Raw genomic sequence first — 20,863 nt, 5'->3', positions numbered from 1 at the left:
TCACCTCCTGAAAAAGATCCCAAAAGAAAACTCCTAGGAATATTGTCACCAAATTCCAGAGTTCCCAGATCAGGGAGAAAATACTGCAAGCAGCCAGAAAGAAACAATTTGAGTATTGTGGAATCACAGTCAGGATAACACAAGATCTAGCAGCTTCTACATTAAGGGATTGAAGGACTTGGAATATGATATTCCGGAGGTCAGTGGAGCTAGGATTAAAACCAAGAATCACCTACCCAGCAAAACTGAGTATCATGCTCCAAGGCAAAATATGGATTTTCAATGAAATAGAGGACTTTCAAGCTTTCTCAGCGAAAAGATGAGAGCTGAATAGAACATTTGACTTTCAAACACAAGAATCAAGAGAAACATGAAAAGGTAAACAGAAAGAGAAATCACAAGGGACTTATTAAGTTGAAATGTTTTGTTTACATTCCTACATGGAAAGATGATGCATATAATTCATGAGACTTCAGTGTTAGGGTAGCTGAAGGAAATATCTATATATCTATATCTATACACACACACACACACACACACACACACACACACACATATAGACAGAGGGCACAGGGTGAGTTGAATATGAAGGGATTATATCTTAAAAAATCAAATTAAGAATGAGAGAGGAATATATTGAGGAAGAAAGGGAGAGATAGAGTGGGGTAAATTATCTCACATAAAAGTGGCAAGAAAAAGCAGTTCTATTGGAAGGGAAAAGGGGGAAGGTGAGGGGGAATGAGTGAATCTTGCACTCATCGGATTTGACTTGAGGAGGGAATAACATACACACTCAATTGGGTATCTTACCCCACAGGAAAGAAGGAAGAAGGAGATAAAAAAAGGGGGCACAATAGAAGGGAGGGCAGATATGGGGAGGAGGTAATCAAAAGCAAACACTTTTGAAAAGGGACAGGGTCAAGGGAGAAAATTGGATAAAGGGGAATAGGATAGGAAGGAGCAAAATAAAGTTAGTCTTTCACAACATGGGTATTGTGGAAGGGTTTTGCATAATGACAAACATGTGGCATATGTTTAGGGAAGATGGGTGGGGAGGGAAGAGGGGAGAGAATTTGGAACTTAAAGTTTTAAAACCATATGTTCAGAAAACAGTTTTTGCATGCAACTAGGAAATAGGATACACAGGCAATGGGGCATAGAAATCTATGTTGCCCTACAAGAAAGTAAGGGAAAAGGGGATTGGTGGGGGGAGTGGGTTGACAGAAGGGAGGGCTTACTGGGAAATGGGGCAATCAGAATATATGCCATCTTGGAGTGGGGGGAGGGTAGAAATGGGGAGAAAATTTGTAATTCAAACTCTTGTGAAAATCAATGCTGAAAACTAAAAAATATTAAATAAATAATATTTTTTTTAAAAGAACTCATTAAATTTACCTACCTTAACTTCTTATTTTATCATAGATCTGCCCACCTGGGACAAACAAAATAGGCTAATCTTTTTCTATATGATCTTTAAAATATTTCAAGACCTCTATTGTGTGCTCATATGTTAAACTGGCTTTTCAAAAGGTTGAAATCTTCTCTTGAGTGTTTCTTTGGCTACATCCCTCAAATTTTGGCATGTTGTCTCATTGTTGTCATTCTCTTTAATGAAGTTCTTGATTGTTTCTATGATTTTTTCCTTGACCCACTCATTTTTAGGATTAAATTACTTAGTTGCCAATCAATTTTAAGCTATGCTTCCAGAGTCTTTTTATAATGAAATTCTTATTGCATTATGGTCCCATAAGGGCTCATTTAATATTTCTGCTTTTTTTTCATTTGGTTATAAGAATTTTATGCCTTAATACATGGTCAGTTTTTGTGAAGGTGTCATGTCCAGCTGGGAAAAAGATTTCTATTTTCTATTCCCATTCAGTTTTCTTCAGTGGTCTATCATATCTAACTTTTCTAAAATTCTATTCATCTCCTTAACTTCTTTCTTGTTTATAGTCAGATTTATCTAGTTCTGAGAGGGGAAAGTTGAGGCCCATCACTAATACAGTTTTACAGTCTATTTCTTGCTCTTCTCTGACACCTTAGAAGATTTTTGTGGTTTTGTTCTTTTTGTTTTTGTTTCTTTGTTTTTGTCCACTTTTGTAGGCTACTTTTTTACTTTGAATTTTATATTAAAATTGGGCTCTGCTCCTCTGGTGGTGGGGCGGCACTATCCCAAGCTTCATGCTTGTGCTGCTATTTTCAGAGCTAGTTCTGGAAGTCTGTAAATTTTTGGTGCTTTCAAGGCAGTGTGATCCTGGGAAAGGTATGGTCACTGTTCTGTTTGGTGCTCTGGTCTTTATGAAGGAAGGGCCCCTAGTCTCCTGCAGCTGCAAATGCCACCACTCCTTTTTCTTTGGAACTGTGATCAAGGTTGCTTCTCCCTTCTGACCAAACACTAGTGCTCCTCTCCTCCCTGAACTGAGGCTTAGAACGGTATATGGGTATAGACTAGCCAAGCAGCACCTGAACTAAGATCCAGAACCGTGTATGGGTATAGACTCGCCAATCAGCACCAATATCTTTCTGACCTAGTTGTCCAACCCTCTTAGTGTCTTTGGGTTGAGAGCTCCCAAAGTGGCTGCTATTGCTGCTATAGCAAAAGAAAAATCAAAATGTCTGAGCCATGAGAAGTACCGGATTTCCCTACAAGTCCAAAATAGAGCCAAGAATGAAAGCCAGAAGTCCTGACTCCCACCTTCAATAATTTTAGGCCTCACTTTTAATCTACCACAACCTTATTGCCACAATAGCTAGTGGAAAGTCTGACATAATAACTCCACCTATGGTCAGGTCAACAAGAACTCAACTCATCTGAAGCCTTAAGCATAGCCTCTTCCTTTCTGTAATACCTTCACTCTTTATTCTATCTGTTCATATCCTAGGTCAATTTCCATCTACCCCCTGAGGATCTTCCTGAATTATTTATCCCTACAGTGAGGTCTCCCTTGGCAGCCCTTGGAAACAAACGTGGGATTGAAGAAACCAAGATTTTAATCCCAGCTCTGCCACTAAGAAGATATATGACCACAGTCAAATAATTTAATGTCTCTCAGCCACAGTTTTCTCCCCTATAAAATCATAGGATTAGACAAGATGATCACAAAGGCTCCTTCCGGATTTAACACTCAAAGATTCAATGAACGTATGATTATTTGAATCCCAAAACTGCATATCTTCTGTGTGTTGACTATATAGTATAGATTGGATATTTCTTGAGATTAGGGCCCATGTCTTATATTTCTATATCCCTCACAGAATTTAGCGCAGTGGTAGACATACAGAAGAAGTTCACTAAATACTTGTTAATGAAAAAAATGTATTCCATGTTTTTTTTCTCAAACCTATTGCCCTTGGGAACCTGGGGCTTCCTTTCCCAGCTGTAAGCAGAGCCATATGTCTACTGTGAGCTGAGACCAGCAACAAATGGGGCATAACAGGAGATTGTTACCTGAAGGAGATGTCTGTTTATTTTTATCCATGCCTAAGTCAGGAGAGTTGGATGCCTCAGAATACAAGCAGCTGAGTGAGTGAGAGGTCTTTGGGAAAAGAAATGAGTGAGCTGCGTACATGAGAAAGGTGCCCAGAGAACAGTCAATAAAGAATGCTTAGATTGCCTTTTCCTCTCCTGGCCTCCCACCCGTGGCCCAATTCATTTCTAGTTAAGGTTCAAGATGTTACAAATTAGGAGGTCATGGGAGATAAGCTGGCAAGTCACTGTTCTAGTGTGTGACTCCACCTAAATACCCTCTGGTTACTGTGCCATTGAGTTCCTGTACTCAACTGGCCCAAAGCAAATTAGGAATAAGATGAATAAGCTGCTCCTCCTGGGTTTCTCTCTGCTCTGCCTCTTAAGGGGTGAGTCTTGGGATATGCTATTGTAGGTGCTGGGGTTTCTCCTTTATATGCTTCATATCCAGATCTGAAAAATCAGGTGAAGGGTGATTAAAAAAAGTATTCCATCTTTTTTCTCACATCTATTCCCTTCCCCTTGGGAACCTTGGGCTTCCTTTTCTAGCTCTAACCAGAGCCATATGTCTACTGTGAACTGAGACCAGCCACAAGTGGGGCACAACAGGAGTGAATTACCTGAAGGAGTTAATGTAATGTTTTCTGTGTTGCCTCCAAGATGGGGAGCTGGGGCTCATTATGGACAAAGAAGAGAATTTCCTGGTGTGTGCCGTCTGTGAAAGGTTTAAAAATGGCATCTGTTATGAGGGTAACAATGTTTGCCTTACAACGGGCGTATGTAGAAGTCGGTCTTACTATGGCTACTCAAAAAATGGTGAGAAAACCCCAGTCTTTCCTGGCCTGGTCAGCTAAGCCTTTGGGCTGCGGTCCCCATGCCTAATTGAGCTCCTGGGGGTACTTAGCTACTCTAGAAGTGGGAACAACAATTATTGCTTACTTTTCTAAAGCATATTAGGATTCCTCAAAAGATCTTCGATTTGAAGCCATTGAGGCTTCAAAAGATTAAGGCACTTGTTCAAAGTTACATGATTACTATATTACAAAGCAAGAACATGAATTCAGGAGTTCTGTCTCTAGCGCCCTACCTTTGCTGTAGTACCACAATAGCTGACACTGTAGGTATTCAATATTCAATCTTCCTCTCTTAGAGAAAACAGACTAAAGCATTGACAGAGATGGGATAAGAGATACTAGAATAAAATCTGACTGGAGTCACTATTACTCTGTGTCTGCAGGGTTTAAATACAAGGGATAAGATCCTAGAGTTGAATTTAGCTTGTGACCTAGGGCTGGGAGATCCCCTTCGAAAAGTGAAACAATGATAAGAAAGATGTTTCTTCCTTCCTAGGGTGGGAATATACACACGCTATACTGGACTGTGCTGAAAGCTGTGAGAAGCCTGGAACCAAGGCATACACTTCACCTGGAACGTATGAGGTGAAACGTTGCTGTACACAAAACAATTGCAACAGAAAAAATTCACTTGCATAACTGTTCAATAGAAGTGGTAGTACTCCCTACTCTTTTCTACAGCAATAATAAATTTATTGTCCCATCCCTCTCCACCCCAGCATGCTCTTCCCTCCCCCACCCTGCAGACATCCCTGGAAGCATGTAGTCTTGCACCCACTTAGCCCCAGGACTGGCTCTGTGATCAAGGGTCAGATGTGTGTGTGTCTGTGTGTCTGTGTCTGTGTCTGTGTCTGGGTGTATGTGTGTATGTATAAATCTATAGTTAAATGGAAGAGCTCTGAAACTTGACCATAATTAGTTTCTGTACCTTGTCTTATATTTTCTCTTTAATTTCTAAATAAATTTAATTTGTCAATTTCTTTATGCCTACCTTGTTTCAGTTGAATGAAAGCAAAAATCATTTTTGTTCGTGCTTAGGAAATCCAGGGTTGATCAAGGTAACCTGGATTCAGGCAGGGACCAATGGCAGAAAAACATAGAGATCAACAAGTATATTTGGGATGAAATCCTCTTGGAAAGGAAAGCATGACCTCAAATGGCACAAACTGAGCTATGACTGCCTGTCTTCTTCCTTGTATAATCTATTTCATGACAAAGCCCTGGCTTCTCTTTAGAATGGGAAGACAGGAGATTGGGCTCTGAGGTGTGCCAGTAAACAAGGGTTCTACAAAGGCACAAGGACTAAGGGAAGGCTCCCTGCACTATGACCATTGTCGTTGTCATGACTATGCCATTCACTAGGCCCCTCCAGGGTATTTACTAGGATGCCATTATGTCTAGCTGAATGCTGCCCACTAACACCACCTACACTTCCTGAATTAAACCGTGGATCATTGTTCAGTTACTTTTTAGTTGTAACCAACTCTTAATGATTCCATCTATGGTTTTCTTGACAAAGATACTTGAGCAATTTGCCACATCCTTCTCCAGCTCATTTTACAAATTAAAGAACTGAGGCAAAGAGGGTTAAGTGATATGCCCAGGGTCATGCAACTAGTAAGCATGTGAGGCCATATCTGAACTCATGAAGAGGAGTCTTTCTGACTCTGGACCCAGCACTCTATCCAATGTACCACCTAGCTGCCCTAAACCACAGATGGGATGTGGCAAAATTGGTATCAGGAATGGAAGATCAATAGTCTAGGCCACCCTACAGAAAGCAGTACACCCAGAGTGACAATAATCAGCTGCTGTTTAAAAACTGCACGGAACATTAATCAGATCTTAAGAATTTAGCAGTTAAGGTGGCAGCCAATCAACATAGCATGGGATGGGGGTGTTGGCTCACAGATGCTGGTATCAGGGAAGACACTTTTAGACAGTTCTACCCCACAGTGTTGAGAATTATGTGCAGGTTTTGTGAAAATGCTGGTGATTCTGAAATTAGTCCACCATAACTGCAGTAACAGAGAATGAACCCAAGAAGTTTTAAGCATGAAAAAGATAGTGAGCAGGCTTTATCCCAGGTTACCACTGGGAAACTGGTGGTCTTGGGGAGGAAGAGGGTAAAAGAATGCTTTACTGTAGAAAAGAGGACAAAGAGATGGACCTTGCTATTTCTCACAATTGGGAAGCATGAGAAAACTGGAGGAAGGGGAGAGGAAATAGGTATAAGATGAACTAATTTTTATATGAAGCAGACAAAGCAGAGTTGAATACATGCACATACACAAGATTTCGGAATAGAAATACATCAAACTTAACAGGGAAATGATTGGGGTTGAGGGGATGGCATTAAGAGAGAAGATAAGACGGGGGTGATAGTGGAGGAGAATAGTTGAAAGTAAAACAAACTTCCTGATTCCAAAGGTGAAAGTAAAAAAAGGACTAGAATAAAAGGAGGTACCTTAGAGTTTATCTTAGACAACTGAGAAATAGCTGGACACATTTTAATATATTGATATAATGGAATATTATTTTACCACCAGAAATGATGGCACCAATTTTGCAGAATCCTGGTGGTATGAATGGACACAGAGTGAAGTGAATAGAATCAGGAGAACAGCTCATACAAGGACAGAAACATGGTAAAAAATAAAAAATTCTGAAAGCCTTGAGTAGTTTGATCAATGCAATGGTCAACATGATTTCAGAAGACCAACAATGAAGAATTCTGCTTGTTTACTGCCCAAGAGATCATAAATTAATTTGCAAAATTAAACACACATTTTTGGACATGGCTAATATGAGAATTTGTTCTGATTGATTATATTTATTTATTATCAGGATTTTAGTTTTCTTCTATTCTCCTTTCCCCGCAAGGGGTGGAGTGCAGTGAGATGGAAAATAGAAAAAATAAATGCTTGATGACTAAAAAAAAATACTTTTAAAATAAAGAAAGGAAACAACTTTTGAAAGAATTGATTTGCTTGTTCAAACTTTCTTGGTATTCTTAAATTCTGGTCCTTCTAGTATAAGTGAATCTCCAGAGTGCTACTGTAGGCTTGTGTTCCTAATTCTGACTCTAACCAGAATTAATAAAGATAAATGGGAAATCCTGCACTTAGATTGGAAAAACCTACTGTCCAAGAACAGGATGGAGAAAGAAGTGTCTAGACAGAAGTTCCCAGTGGAGGTTTCTTACAATGAGATGCAAACTTGGGATGAATCAGTGTTGTCACACGAAAACCAAAAAGCTAATAGAATCTTTGATTGAATTAGTAGCATTGTCTTGAATGAGGAAAATGCTCATCTCATTGTACTCAGGCAACATCCTATACATGGTCTTTCAGTCTTGTGCAAACACTGAAAGGGATGGGGATTCTTAAGTAGATCTGGGAAAGGAACAGTCAGGGTCAAGAAGTAAGGGAAGAAACAGAAGGCGAATGCGTTAAATGGAAGCACTGGATGTCAAGTGTTTGGCTAATAAATTCCATACTGGCACTGTACTGCTTCCCAAATAATGAGATATGTGTAAAACATTTAGCACAATGCCTGGCACATAGCAGGCACTTAATACATGCTTGTTCCCTCCCTCTCCTACCCTCAAGAATACATATTAACACTATCCTGATCAGTAAAATTGCATTTCCTTTCAAACTCTCATTTTTCTGGCTTTGTAGAAAGCTGATACTGTCAGAGACAAGATAAAACAGTCCTGATTAGGTTTTCTCATGTGATTCCTGGGGTTGGGGTGGGGGTGGGGGGATGAACAAATGATGTCCCAGTAAATGGATCATGAAGGCGATGACCACCTGAGGTCTTATACAGCTAGAACACAGCAAGAACATTGCAAAGGCCTAATGGGATTACTGTGTACTTGTCCTACTTGTCCTTATTTTATCTGGAAGATGGATTTATAATCTGTCTGTCTGTCTGTCTCTTTCTGTCTCTGTCTGTCTCTGTTTCTGTCTCTCTCTCTCTCTCTCTCTCTCTCTCTCTCTCTCTCTCTCTATCTCACACACACACACACACACACACACACACACACACACACGCACACACACACCCCTCCCCTATATTCACTAGTTTGGAAGTGCTCCTTTCTGAATGCCTATTTAGGAAATCATGGGCGTGACTAAGCTATCTGAGCAAGTTAGGGATGAGAGAGAGGAAGTTCAGATCCTGGAGCCTGGTGGTATTTAAGACTCACTACTTATGGCAACAATTAATTTCTCTACTTCCACTCTTCACAAACAGGATAGAAGGAATCATGGTGGAAGTAGTATGAAACATTGATTCTTGAGATAAACTGGATTCCAAAAAGTGCACCAGGCACCAAGTTTCAGATTCTTATTGGGAATAAATGAAGAGACATTACCCAGGCTTTGATTCCCAACCTGATAGTGGAATTGTGTACAGGAAAGACGGGTGAAGAAGCAGGATTGGAAGGAGAGGAAGAAGATCTCATTGGATGAAATTCCCATCAACTTCAGAATCTTTCATAACCTGGGTTTGTGGCCTTTCATGGGTGAGGAGTTATGACTTAAGGGAAGGAAACATTTACCAGATGAGACAGTTATATACATACAGTACGGGACTAGGAAAAGGTGGCTCTGCTAGTGGCTTCTTTTCATCTCATGACTAGATCAATGTTAAGTTCAGAGCTCTCTCTCAAATATCTTCTACTGTTTCTGTGCTGATGCTTTTCCTTTTCCAAGGAAACTTCAGCATAGCAGATTTCACATCATACCAGAGCCAGGAAGGATAGTTCCACCTCCTTCCTGCCTTTTGGTGCCCCCCTTTCCCATCCTTTCCTGGGAAGGTCTAGGACATTAGATGACTTTGCTGGGATGGAAGTCCCCACCAACAACAAAAAAAGGAGAAAGAAGACTGCACTGGGAGAAGAAAGAGGGAGAGATAGTATGAGGTAAATTATCTCACAAAAGAGGCATGAATGAGCAATTATAATGAAGGGAAACACTGGGGGGAAGTGGTGGCTAAAGCTTGAACCTTACTCTCATCATTATTGGCTCAAAGAGGGAATAACATACACAGTCAGTTGGATACTGAAATCTATCTTACCCTGTAAGGAAGTAAAAAGGGACAGAGATATAAAGGTGGGGGGTGAGTAATAGAAAGGAGGGCAGATTGGGGGAGACACTGATTAGAAGTAAAATACTTATGAGGAGAAAAAGGGTGAAGGTAAGAGAGAGGAAAAGATAAACAAGGGAAAATGGTATGGAGGGAAATAACAGTTATCATATCTATAAATGTGAATGGGATGAACTCACCCATAAAATGAAAGTAGATAGCAGAATGGACTAAAAAGCAGAATCCTACAATACATTGTTTAAAATAAACACATTTGAGGCACAGAGACACACACAGAGCAAAGGGAAAAGGCTGGAGCAGAATATATTATGGTTCAGCTGAAGCAAAAAAAGCAGCAGTAGCAATCATGATCTCGGACAAAGCAAAAGCAAAAATAAACCTAATTAAAAGAGATAAGAAAGGAAATTGTATATTGCTAAAATGTACCTTAGACAATGAAGTAATATTAATACTTAACATATATGCACAACTGGTAGAGCATCTAAAATTTTGAAGTGGAAATTAAATAAGTTACCGGCAAAAATAGACAATAAAGCTACATTAGTGGGGGACCTCAACTTTTCTCTGTCAGAACTAGATAAAGCTAACCAAAAAATAAACAAGAAAAAAGTTAAAGAGGTGAATAGAAGTCTGAAAAAGTTAGATATGATAGATCTCTGAAAAAATTGATTGGGGATAGAAAGGAAGATACCTTTTTCTCCACAATACACAGTTCCCTCATAAAAAATGACCATGTATTAGGGCATTTAAAAAACCTCACAAATTAATGTAGAAAAGTGGAAATAGTAGATATATCCTTTTCAGATCATAATGCAATAAAAATGCATTCAGTAATGGACAATGGAAAGATAGGGTAAAAATTAATTGGAAACCAAATAATCTAGTCCCAAAAATAAGTGGGTCAAAGAACAAATTATACAAACAATTGAAAATTTCATTAAAGAGAATAACAACAATGAGACAGCATATCAAAATTTATGGGATCTAACCAAAGCAATATTTAGGACAAAATTTCTATCTCTAATTACTGCAATCAATAAAATAGAGAAAGAACAAATCAATGAGTAGGTAATACAACTAAAATAAACTAGAAAAAAATTTAAATCCCCAATTAAACACCAAATTGGAAATCCAGAAAAACAAAGGAGAGATTAATAAAATTGAAAGTAAGAAAACCATCGAACTAATAAATAAAACTAGTAGCTGATTTTATGAAAAAAGCAATAAAATAGACAAACATTGGTTAATTGAATAAAAAAGCAAGAAGAAAATCAAATTACTAATATCAAAAATAAAAGGGGTGAATTCAACACCAATGAAGAGGAAATTAAAACAATTGTTAGGAACTATTTTACCCAAATGTGTGCCAATAAATTTGACAATCTGCATATACATTACCCAGATTAATGGAAGAAATAAGATACTTAAATAACCTGATTTTAGAAAAAGAAATTGAACAAGACCTTAATGAACTTCCTAAGAAAAAAATCCCTAGGGCCAGGTGGGTTCACAAGTGAATTCTACCAAGCATTTAAAGAATGATTAATCCCAATACTATGAAAACTATTTTGAAAAATAGGCGAAGAAGTCCTATCGAATTCCTTTTACAACACAAACATCATGCTGATATCGCGAACTATTAGCATAATTAACCATATCAATAACAAAACCAACAGAAATTATATGATTATCTCAATAGTTACAGAAAAAGCTTTTGACAAAAATACAACATCCATTCTTATTTAAAACACTAGAGAGCATGGGCATAAATGGAACTTACCTTACAATGATAAGTAATATTTATCTAAAACTATCAGCAAGCATTATTTATAAAGGGACATGGAAGTCTTCCCAATACAATCAGGGGTAAAGCAAGGCTGCCCGTTGTCACCTCTATTATTCAATATTATACTGGAAATGCTAGCTATAGCAGTAAGAGAAGAAAAAGAAATTGAAGGAATTAGAATAGGCAATGAGGAAACAAAGGTATTGCTCTTTTCAGGTGATACAATGGTATATTTAGAGAATGTTATAGAGTCTATTGGAAACTACTTGAAATAATTAACAACTTTAGCAAAGTTGCAGGATACAAAATAAAACCACATACATCACCAGCATTTCTACATATTACCAACAAAATATAAGTGAGATGGGAAGAGAAATTCCATTTAAAATAACTGTAGAAAATATAAAATATTTGAGAGTCTACCTGACAAGACAAATGCAGAAACTATATGAACCCAATTACAAAACACTTTTCATACAAATAAACTCAGCTCTAAACAATTGAAAAAAATATCAGTTGCTCATGGATAGCCAATATAATAGATATGTCAATTCTATTTAAATTAATGTATGTATTCAGTGCCATGCCAAACAAACTATGAAAAAATTATTTTATGCAGCTAGAAAAAGTAACAAATTCACCTGAAGAACAAAAAATCAAGGATATCCAGGGAATCAACCAAAAAATGTGAAGAAAAGTCATCTAGCCTTACCAGATCTCAAACTGAATTATAAAGTGAGAGTTATCAAAACAATCTGGTACTGGCTAAGAAAGAGAGTGGTAGATTAAGTACATAATACACTATGGTAAATAACCATAGCAATCTACCCCATGATAAAGTCAAAGATCTAAGCTTTGCAGACAAAAACTCATTATTTGACAAAAACTGCTTGGAAAACAGTATGGCAGAAACTAGGTATAGACCAACATCTCACACTATATGCCAAGATAAGGTCAAAAACGGTATATGATTTACACATAAAGAATGGTACCATAAGCAAATTAGGAGAGCACGGAATAGTTTACTTGTCAGATCCATGGATAAGGGAAGAATTTAGAACCAAAGAAAATATAGAGAGCATTAAAAATGTAAAAGAGATAATTTTGGTTATACAAAATTTAAAAAGTTTTGCACAAACAAAACTAACACAACCAAAATTAGAAGGAAAGCAGAAAACTTGGTGGGAATTTCCTTATAACAAGTATCTCTGATAAAGACTTCATTTCTTGAATATTTAGAGAATTGTGTCAAAGTTATAAGAATACAAGTTATTCCCCAATTGATAAATGGTCAAAAAACATGAATAAGCAGTTTTCAAAGAAATCAAAGCTACCTATAGTTATAGGAAAAAAATTCTCTAAATCACTTTTGTTTAGAGAAATGCAAATTAAAATAACTCTGAGGTACTACCTCATACCTATCAGATTGGTTAATATGAAAGAAAAAGGAAAATGATAAATGTTGGAGGGGATGTGGGAAAACTGGGACACTAATGCACTGTTGGTGAAGTTGTAAACTGATCCAACCATTCTGGAGACCAATTTGGAATTATGACTAAAGGGCTATAAAACTGTGCATACCTTTTGATCCAGCGATACCACTACTAGGTCTATGTCCCAAAGAAATAAATAAAAGCAAGGATGAATGATCTACTTGTACAAAATGTTTATAGCAGCTCTTTTAATGGTGGCTAAGAATTAGAAATTGAGGTGATGTCCATCAGTTGGCGAATGGCTGAATAAGCTGTGATACATGATTGTGATGGAATATTACTGTGCTATTAGAAATGACAAGCAGGATGATTTCATAAAAACCTGGAAAGACTTACACAAACTGATGCAAAGTGAAGTAAAGAGAACCAGGAGAACATTGTACATAGTAATAGTAATATTGTACAATGAAGAATTGCGAATGATTTAGCTATTCTCAGCCATACAATGATGGAAGACAATCCCAAAGGACTTATGATGAAACATGCTATCTACCTCCAGACAAAGAAAGAATATTGTGTGTATACAGACTGAAGCATACTATTTTTCTCTTTCTTTCTTTCCTTCCTTCCTTCCCTCCTTCCTTCCTTTCTTCCTTCCTTCTGATGGGGTGCTGGGGTGCTTGTGCTTGGACCCTAATTCTAACATGACATTTCTTCTTAGCCTCTGCTTAAGTGCCTGTGCCTGGACCCCAGTTCTAAAATCACATCTCTCCCTAGCTTCAAAGCATTGGCCCTAGCAGTCCCTCTCCAGTTCAAGTGCAGCATGCCTTAGGAAAACACTTATCTCTAATCCTGATACAGCAGCCAGATGCACATAGAGAATTTATTGGTCCAACTCCTTGTGTACCTGCTAATCGGTTGTGCACTGGGACATAACAATATTTACTGCTTACTGACCTTCCTGATACATATCCTAGACATAGTCAAATGTATACTCCCTTACATTTATCTTGTCTAACAAGACAGTTGATAGAACCCACCTGGATATTCCCAGTCAGCCTCAGCCTTTGGTTGACTTAGTGATGTTTCATGGTAAAAATCACACCCCCAGTAACCCCCCCTTGGGCTATTTCCCAGTGAACTCTGGGTAATACACCTGCACAGTAGATACAAAAGTGCATGTTCCTTTAAGAACTGACCACCCCTTAGCCACTCCCTAATCCCAAAACACCTAATTGACAGGGTTCACCCCCAAATCTTGTACTTAAACTTTCCCTGTAGCCCTACAAGGTTGTAGGTTCCCTGAGAACTCTTGCCTGCTGTAAAACATAATAAATCTTTGCCTCCTTGACTTAAAGAAATGTTTGAGATCATGAATTCATTTCAGGAGACCTTGCCCTGGGAACTTTGGTTTGGGATTCCTACATCCCTGGGTTTCTTTTTCCCCTCAACAATTCCTCCTTCTTTACTTCCTTCTTTTCTTCCTTCTTTCTTTCTTTCTTTCCTTCCTTCCTTCTTTCATCTTATTTGTCTTCTTGTACAAAATGACTAATATGGATAATTTTACATGATTGCACATGTATAACCGAAGACTGCTTACCATCTCAGGGAGGGGGAGAGGAGGGAGGGATAGGATTTGGAACTAAAACTTCAGAAAAATGGTAAAAATTGTTTCTACATGCAATTGGGGAAAAATAAGATATTATTTTACAAAAGAATGGTCAAGGAGAAGAAGAGGAATGCATTAGCCGAGGTAAGGGAAAGGGAGGTTAGGAAAAATTATACCACATAATCTGGGTATACAAGTAGAAGACTATACAAACAAAGAAGGGAGGAATGACTAATATTTGACCCTCACTAATATCTGAACTAAATAAAAGAAGAAAGAATAAATATATACAATATTAGATACAAATTGTATTTCACTCAACAGAGAAATTAAAGGGAAAGGAGATAAGGGGAAAGGGGAAATTAGAGGAAGGGTAGATTATGGGAGTGATTTGTCCTCAGCAAAATAAACTCTTACTATGGATGCATGAAGATATTTATATCTCTTTTTGAGGTTGCAAAGAATTGGAATCTGAAGAAGTTCCTTAATAATTGGCAAAAGGCTGAACAAGTTATGGCATATAAATGTAATAGAATACTATTATAATATAAGAAATGATGAAGGGAATGGTTTCAGAGATACATGGGAAAACATGCAGAATCAGGGAACAATTTATACTATGACAACAATATGGTAAAGTCAACTTCAGAAGATTTCAGAATTGTGATCAATATAATGACCAAGTACAATTTTAGAAACCTAATAATTAAAAATACTACAATGACAGATTAAGAGACTCAGAGTGATAAATGAAGAAAGGGAACAAGCATTTATTAAACACTTATTATGTGCTAGGCACTGTGCTAAACACTTTACAAATATCATCTCATTTGAATTTCACAAAAAAATACTAGGAAGTAGGTATTGTTAGAATGGGAAATTATTATCCTCATTTTAAAATCGAAGAAACTAATATTAAATGGCTTATTCAGGGTTACATAGCTAGGAAGTGTTTGCAGCTGGTTTTGAACTCAGATATTCTTGACTCCATGTCCAGCACTGTATTGTGCTTTCCTTTTTAAGTTTTTCTGAGAGCTTTCTTGGGCTTGTGAACATTTGACATTACTCCTTTTTATTTTTTTATTTTATTTTTAGCAGTTTATTATTATAATTAAATTTTAATCACATGTTGTAGGTAATGTTGCCCTAGACCTCAGGTCCTCTTTACTGTTATTTTCTGAATTTTGTCTGGTGCATCAACATCAGGCTCTCTTCCCTAAAGCCACAGTTAGGGCCCCCAGTCACACTGTCTCAAAAATGTTTTTGCTTTCTGTGCTACTGTACTCACCCTGCTTCACTCCTCACCCACAGTCCAGGATCACTTCTAGAAACAGTAGGGGAGCAGATTCTTAATCTTTTCCCACTCAGTTATCTGCTGTTCTTTAAATGAAAGTTTGTGAGGTAAAAGTTCATAAGGTGAAAACTTACTGAGGCTGTGAGGTAAAAGCTCATGAGGTAAAAAAATTTTGTTTTTTATATCAGCAAAAATCTGCTTTCTCTTCATCACACCCCACTCTACTCCCAAATGAGAATGAAAGAGAAACAAAATCACTATTACTAGCCACTACACTTATAGCCAAACAAAATAAAGTTTCATATTATGAATGTCTAAAAGGAAAATACATATATACATATTTAGATATAGATTCCTGGTACCCTAGTATAGAAATTACTGGTTTCTCCCTTAGTTTTCTGCCAGGCAGACCTGCAACATAACCACTAACTGCACAGGGAAACTACTCAGATGAATCAATGCTCTAGACTCTGAACATCATTTCATTATTCTGAATATTCTTCTCTTCATATATCTGAATAAGCCTCATTTTGTTAACTGTAATATGTTCTACGAATGTCACATTTTGTTCTAGACTTAAAACTGCAATATCAGACTGGCCCGTCTTCTTACAGTACACAATAGAAAGTCATTATAAGTGTGATGGATAATTAATAATAACTGAGGAAACAATCCAAACTATATGATTTATTAGCAAAACAGGCATAATAAATGGATCAATGGACTCCTCAGTCAGTCCCAAAACCCTGAATACAGAGTGAGTCAAATTTTTATGTACTAAAAACATTTGATGAAATAAGACCAACTAATTATAGTAAAAGCAATTCATCAGGATACAAAATTAGGTAATCTGATTTCTAATTGGAGGAAAGAATAGGGACTTTCCAATATGGGGGCAGGCAAAAGTGATTTTCAGTTGAGTTGGATAGAGGACAAGCAGGTTTTGCAATATCTGTTTTCACAGAATTGAGAGATGTTGATTAATTGCATCCATTTGCATTTTTGAAACAATAGATGACTTATACCATTTAATTTCTCATGGATGATTTGAAGAAAAGCAACAAGATGGAGGATAATACATGTAGCAGCACAAGATGAAAGTGTTCATGAGATAGAATTTAAGTGGTTCTCTTGATTCCCACATCAAACCAATTCCATTTTGTTACTGGTTTTTGCTCTATTTCATCAATTCCCCCCCCCCACCTTTGATTAATGGGGAGGCGCCAGACCACCAATAAAAGTACAGGCCCCTCCTTGTGATGTTCTAATAAGATCTATGACCATGTGATTTTGTAAGACCAATTGTGCTAAGGAATCCATCTCAATTTGAAATGGAGGAAAAGGATTTACTAGCGGCTTAGGCAAGTTTCTCAATTTCAAGTGATAGGTTTCTAGTAGCCTACTGTAATATTGATACACCTATGGATTAGACTAGGGAGCAGAAGATCTTCATTGGTAATCCATTTTCATTCACAGGGTTACTCAATAATTTTTCTCTTTTTTCATGGCTATGCCACCATACACCCATATTTCTAGTAGCATTTCTTCCTAAACAAAGCAAAACCAGGTTGAGAGTAACTGGCAGGCCTCAAACTTGTTACTGAGTTAGGGAGATGTCTATCCCAAGCATGTGAAGACTTCTCCTAGTGGAATGGGTTGATGAGAATAGTTTGTTCTAATGCCATGAAGGTGGCTAAAGGAAACCCTGTGGAACACTTAGAGCTTGGTTAGACATCAAAGACACCAACATCATCCCCTGCATCCTAGGCCATCACCAGTCATTCTGACTTTTGTCCTGCCACTGGACTTTGATGATTCTGGAAGAGTGAGGCTGATGACTTTGTACAACTTTGCCTCACTTAAATCCAATTCATGGGCAAATCAAGACATCATCTATGGTGTCATTGCCCCTCTTTGAAAACAAAGGATTAACGACAGCACTTCTTCCCACCACTCCTATGGTATGATTAAAGACTGAGACTGGAAGGACTAAATTGGTAACCCCATATGTTCCAAACCAATTTGGGGGAAGGGAGGTGTAAGCCTTATCTCCACAGATGAAAAACTTACCTGGAGATGCGAAATTCCATGTAAGATTGGTGGGACCTAACCTTTTTCTGGCAAAACTGCTGTCATACCTAATCCAATCTAAACCACTTCTCAAAAGGTTTGCTAAGGAACTATGCTTGGGCTCATGATCTGCATAGTTGTAGATACAAGCTCTGACACAGAAAGAATTTCCCCTAGTTATATCAGGGAAGGTAATGCTGTGGATATAACTAATTACTTTGTCAAAGTCAAAGGTATTATAGGGGCCATGGTCTCGGGTAATACATAAAGGAAGATGTGGTAAAGGCATATTGACAGTAACAGGACAGTTCAGGTCTTAGCATACTGCCATATTCCTTGGGACAGGTTGACCTCAAATGAAATGTTGTCACTTCCTAGTGGGGTAAAAGTCATGGACCTAGAGATGTCCCAGTTTAGTATCTTCCTATAAAGGGCATACAAGTTGCATATAGCTATAGTTACAACTGCAAAATTTCCTGTCAAAGGTGGGGCATACCTGAGTCACTTTCTATGATGGGGACAGTGTCCCATGAGTTAGCCACCTTCCTTGATGTATGTGATGACACACCCAGCATTCATGAGGCCAAACAACTTTCAAGTGATATAAAGTTTGCTCTACTTCACCATGCAATTTAGTAATAACATTTCATCTTTTCCAGTCTTTTTTGAAAGGAGTAGCTAGGGAGAGAACACAACAGGCAATAATACTAAGATTAAACAACAAGAAAAACTAGATTTACACATTAGAGCAATTAGTATAGCATACAGCATACAGGCAAAAAGAATCCAGTCTGCTATATGTACTAAAAATTCCCAAGAGGCAAGTCCCTTACATTCAAATTAGCTGTCTTCCTTCATTATACCAAAATAATAATTCTACCAGTCTTCAAGGAAAAAGTGACCTGAGTGTTATTTACCCCTAAAACTTTTGTGGAATTTAATTCTTATTTTTCCTTAAAACAAATTCTACAGAATGATACTCCAGAACTCACTAAAATATGTTAAGTTTTTGCCAAATAGGACAAAGAGAAGGGGGTGAGTTTTTTGAATTATGCAAAGTTCCAGGAGTTCTCCCCTGCCATTTTAAAATGATTAATCTCCAATCTCCTTAACCACTAAATCTCCAAAACCTACAAAGATTTTTTTTAGCAGTTCTATAAACCAGGAAAAAGTTTTTCTTTATTTGATTATCTGACTTTATCTCTGTAATCCCAATGTGACTAGGGCTGAAATGACAGAGAGAAAGTATCTTACTGGGTTTTTTTTCTTTTTAACCTAATCTCCCACTGAGAGTCTAAAGTGGGAGTTAGTCCTACTTACTGGGACAGAGAGTTTAGCATCTGGGAAACTGTTTCAGGTATGAAATTTCATTAATATCCCTCAGCATACTAAACTCTTTTGTTGTAACTTTTTAGCTTTTTTTTCTGGCTGGCTACATTTTCCCCTTATAAATCCTGCAAAGTAGCAGAATCTACAAACGACACTAAACATGACACAAAACAATGGATTTTCCTACATTTTATAAAGAAATAATAACACAAACAAAATGATAAAACAAACACATACTTGCTAATCTTAATTTTTTTTCAATTTGCAATAAGGAAAAGAGCCAAATTGGGGCCAAAACAAACTACCAGCTGAATATCTTGCAGATTTATATCAGATGTCATATAATTCAATTGTGCACTGTATAGTCATTTCCTAACTATTGGAAACATCCTCTGGTTCCAAGCTACTAAAACTATCCAGGGCAGAACCCACTAGTATTTTATTACTCCTGAAATCCATAATCTTTCCCCACCCAAGGAGAAAACTTCCTAGTCTTTCTGTAGCCATGGGGGGAAACCTAATCCTAAACGCAACTCTAAACCTACCCTTCAGCTGGAAGAAACAGTAATTGAGAGCCAGGAGTCCAAACTCTGGGGCCAGTCTTTCACGAAGAGGTCACACCAGAGAGCTCCTGGGCAACTCCCCCAAAATGCTGTCTTGAGAGCCAGAGTCCTGGCCTGGCTGACTTTGCAAAAATGTGGTAGATAATTAATAATAGCTGAGGATACAATCCAAGCTACATGATTTATTAGCAAAGAGGCATAATAAACAGGTTGATGGACTCCCCAGTCAGTCCAAAAGCTCTGAATACAGAATGAGGCAGATTTTTATGTATTAAAAACAATTAATCAAATAAAACCAATTAATTGAAAGAAAACAATTCACTAGGATATAAAATTAGGTAACCTGATTTCTGATTGAAGGAAAGATTAGGCACTTCCCAAGCTGGGAGGTGGACGAGTGAGTTTTGGTGATGTTGGGAGATGGATGAGTAAGTTTAGGGGTCTTTCTTTTCCCAGAATTGAAAATTGCTGATTAATTGCATCCACCTGCATCGATGAAATAATAGATGGCTTATACTATCTAGTTTCCCATGGATGATTTGAAGAAAAAGAAGATGGAGCATAATACATGTAGCAGCACAAGATGGAGTCAGTGTTCATGAAATAAAATCTAATAAGATCTAAAAAAATTAGTTCTATTGATTCTCACACCAAAACTCTATTTTGTCATGATGCAGTTAAGAAGCATTCTCATGGGGAAGTCCCATATGCAATTGTCTTAGGAACATCTTCTAGGATATGTGTCATAAAGTCTTTCAAATTAGCAATACTTAAGATGAAGAGTCAAAACAAGAAGCCTTTGGGAAACCTTGTGAACAAAGGAATAATGGCCAAAACGATTTCACCTGAAAAGCCATTGGACAAGGGAAAGGAGATCATGACATCCTCCTACATGAACTTCACTATTAAAAGACATCCAAAAAGGCAGAACTACCTTCTATTTCAACTTTGGAAAAGATGGCTGTACAGAGATTAGGTGATAAAAGAACACAGTATTGGTGTTAAAAAAAACCTGAGGTCTATAGGAAAAGGAAATCCCCAAGATCCTCAGAAAAGAAAGCCTGACCTCATCATCAATTTCTTACAAGTATATTCCACATGGAAAATTGTACTTTTTGGAGCATTTGGATCAATTATTCATGAAGAATTCAATCTGAGAGACTTTGTGTGTTTATTTAAATGCACATGCTACGTTAAATGAAAATATATCCATGTAACATACCTGTCGAGAAGAGAAAGATTTGTAAATTACCAGAACAATGCCAGAAGATGTCAAGAAGTACAAAATATTTTCTCTGGGGAATAACCCATATGTCATTTCATCGTTTTTTCCTCAAGTCTTTC

Source organism: Trichosurus vulpecula, chromosome 2 (assembly GCF_011100635.1).
Source record: "Trichosurus vulpecula isolate mTriVul1 chromosome 2, mTriVul1.pri, whole genome shotgun sequence".
NCBI classification, from domain to species: Eukaryota; Metazoa; Chordata; class Mammalia; order Diprotodontia; family Phalangeridae; genus Trichosurus; species Trichosurus vulpecula.
This window is presented reverse-complemented; position numbering follows the sequence as displayed.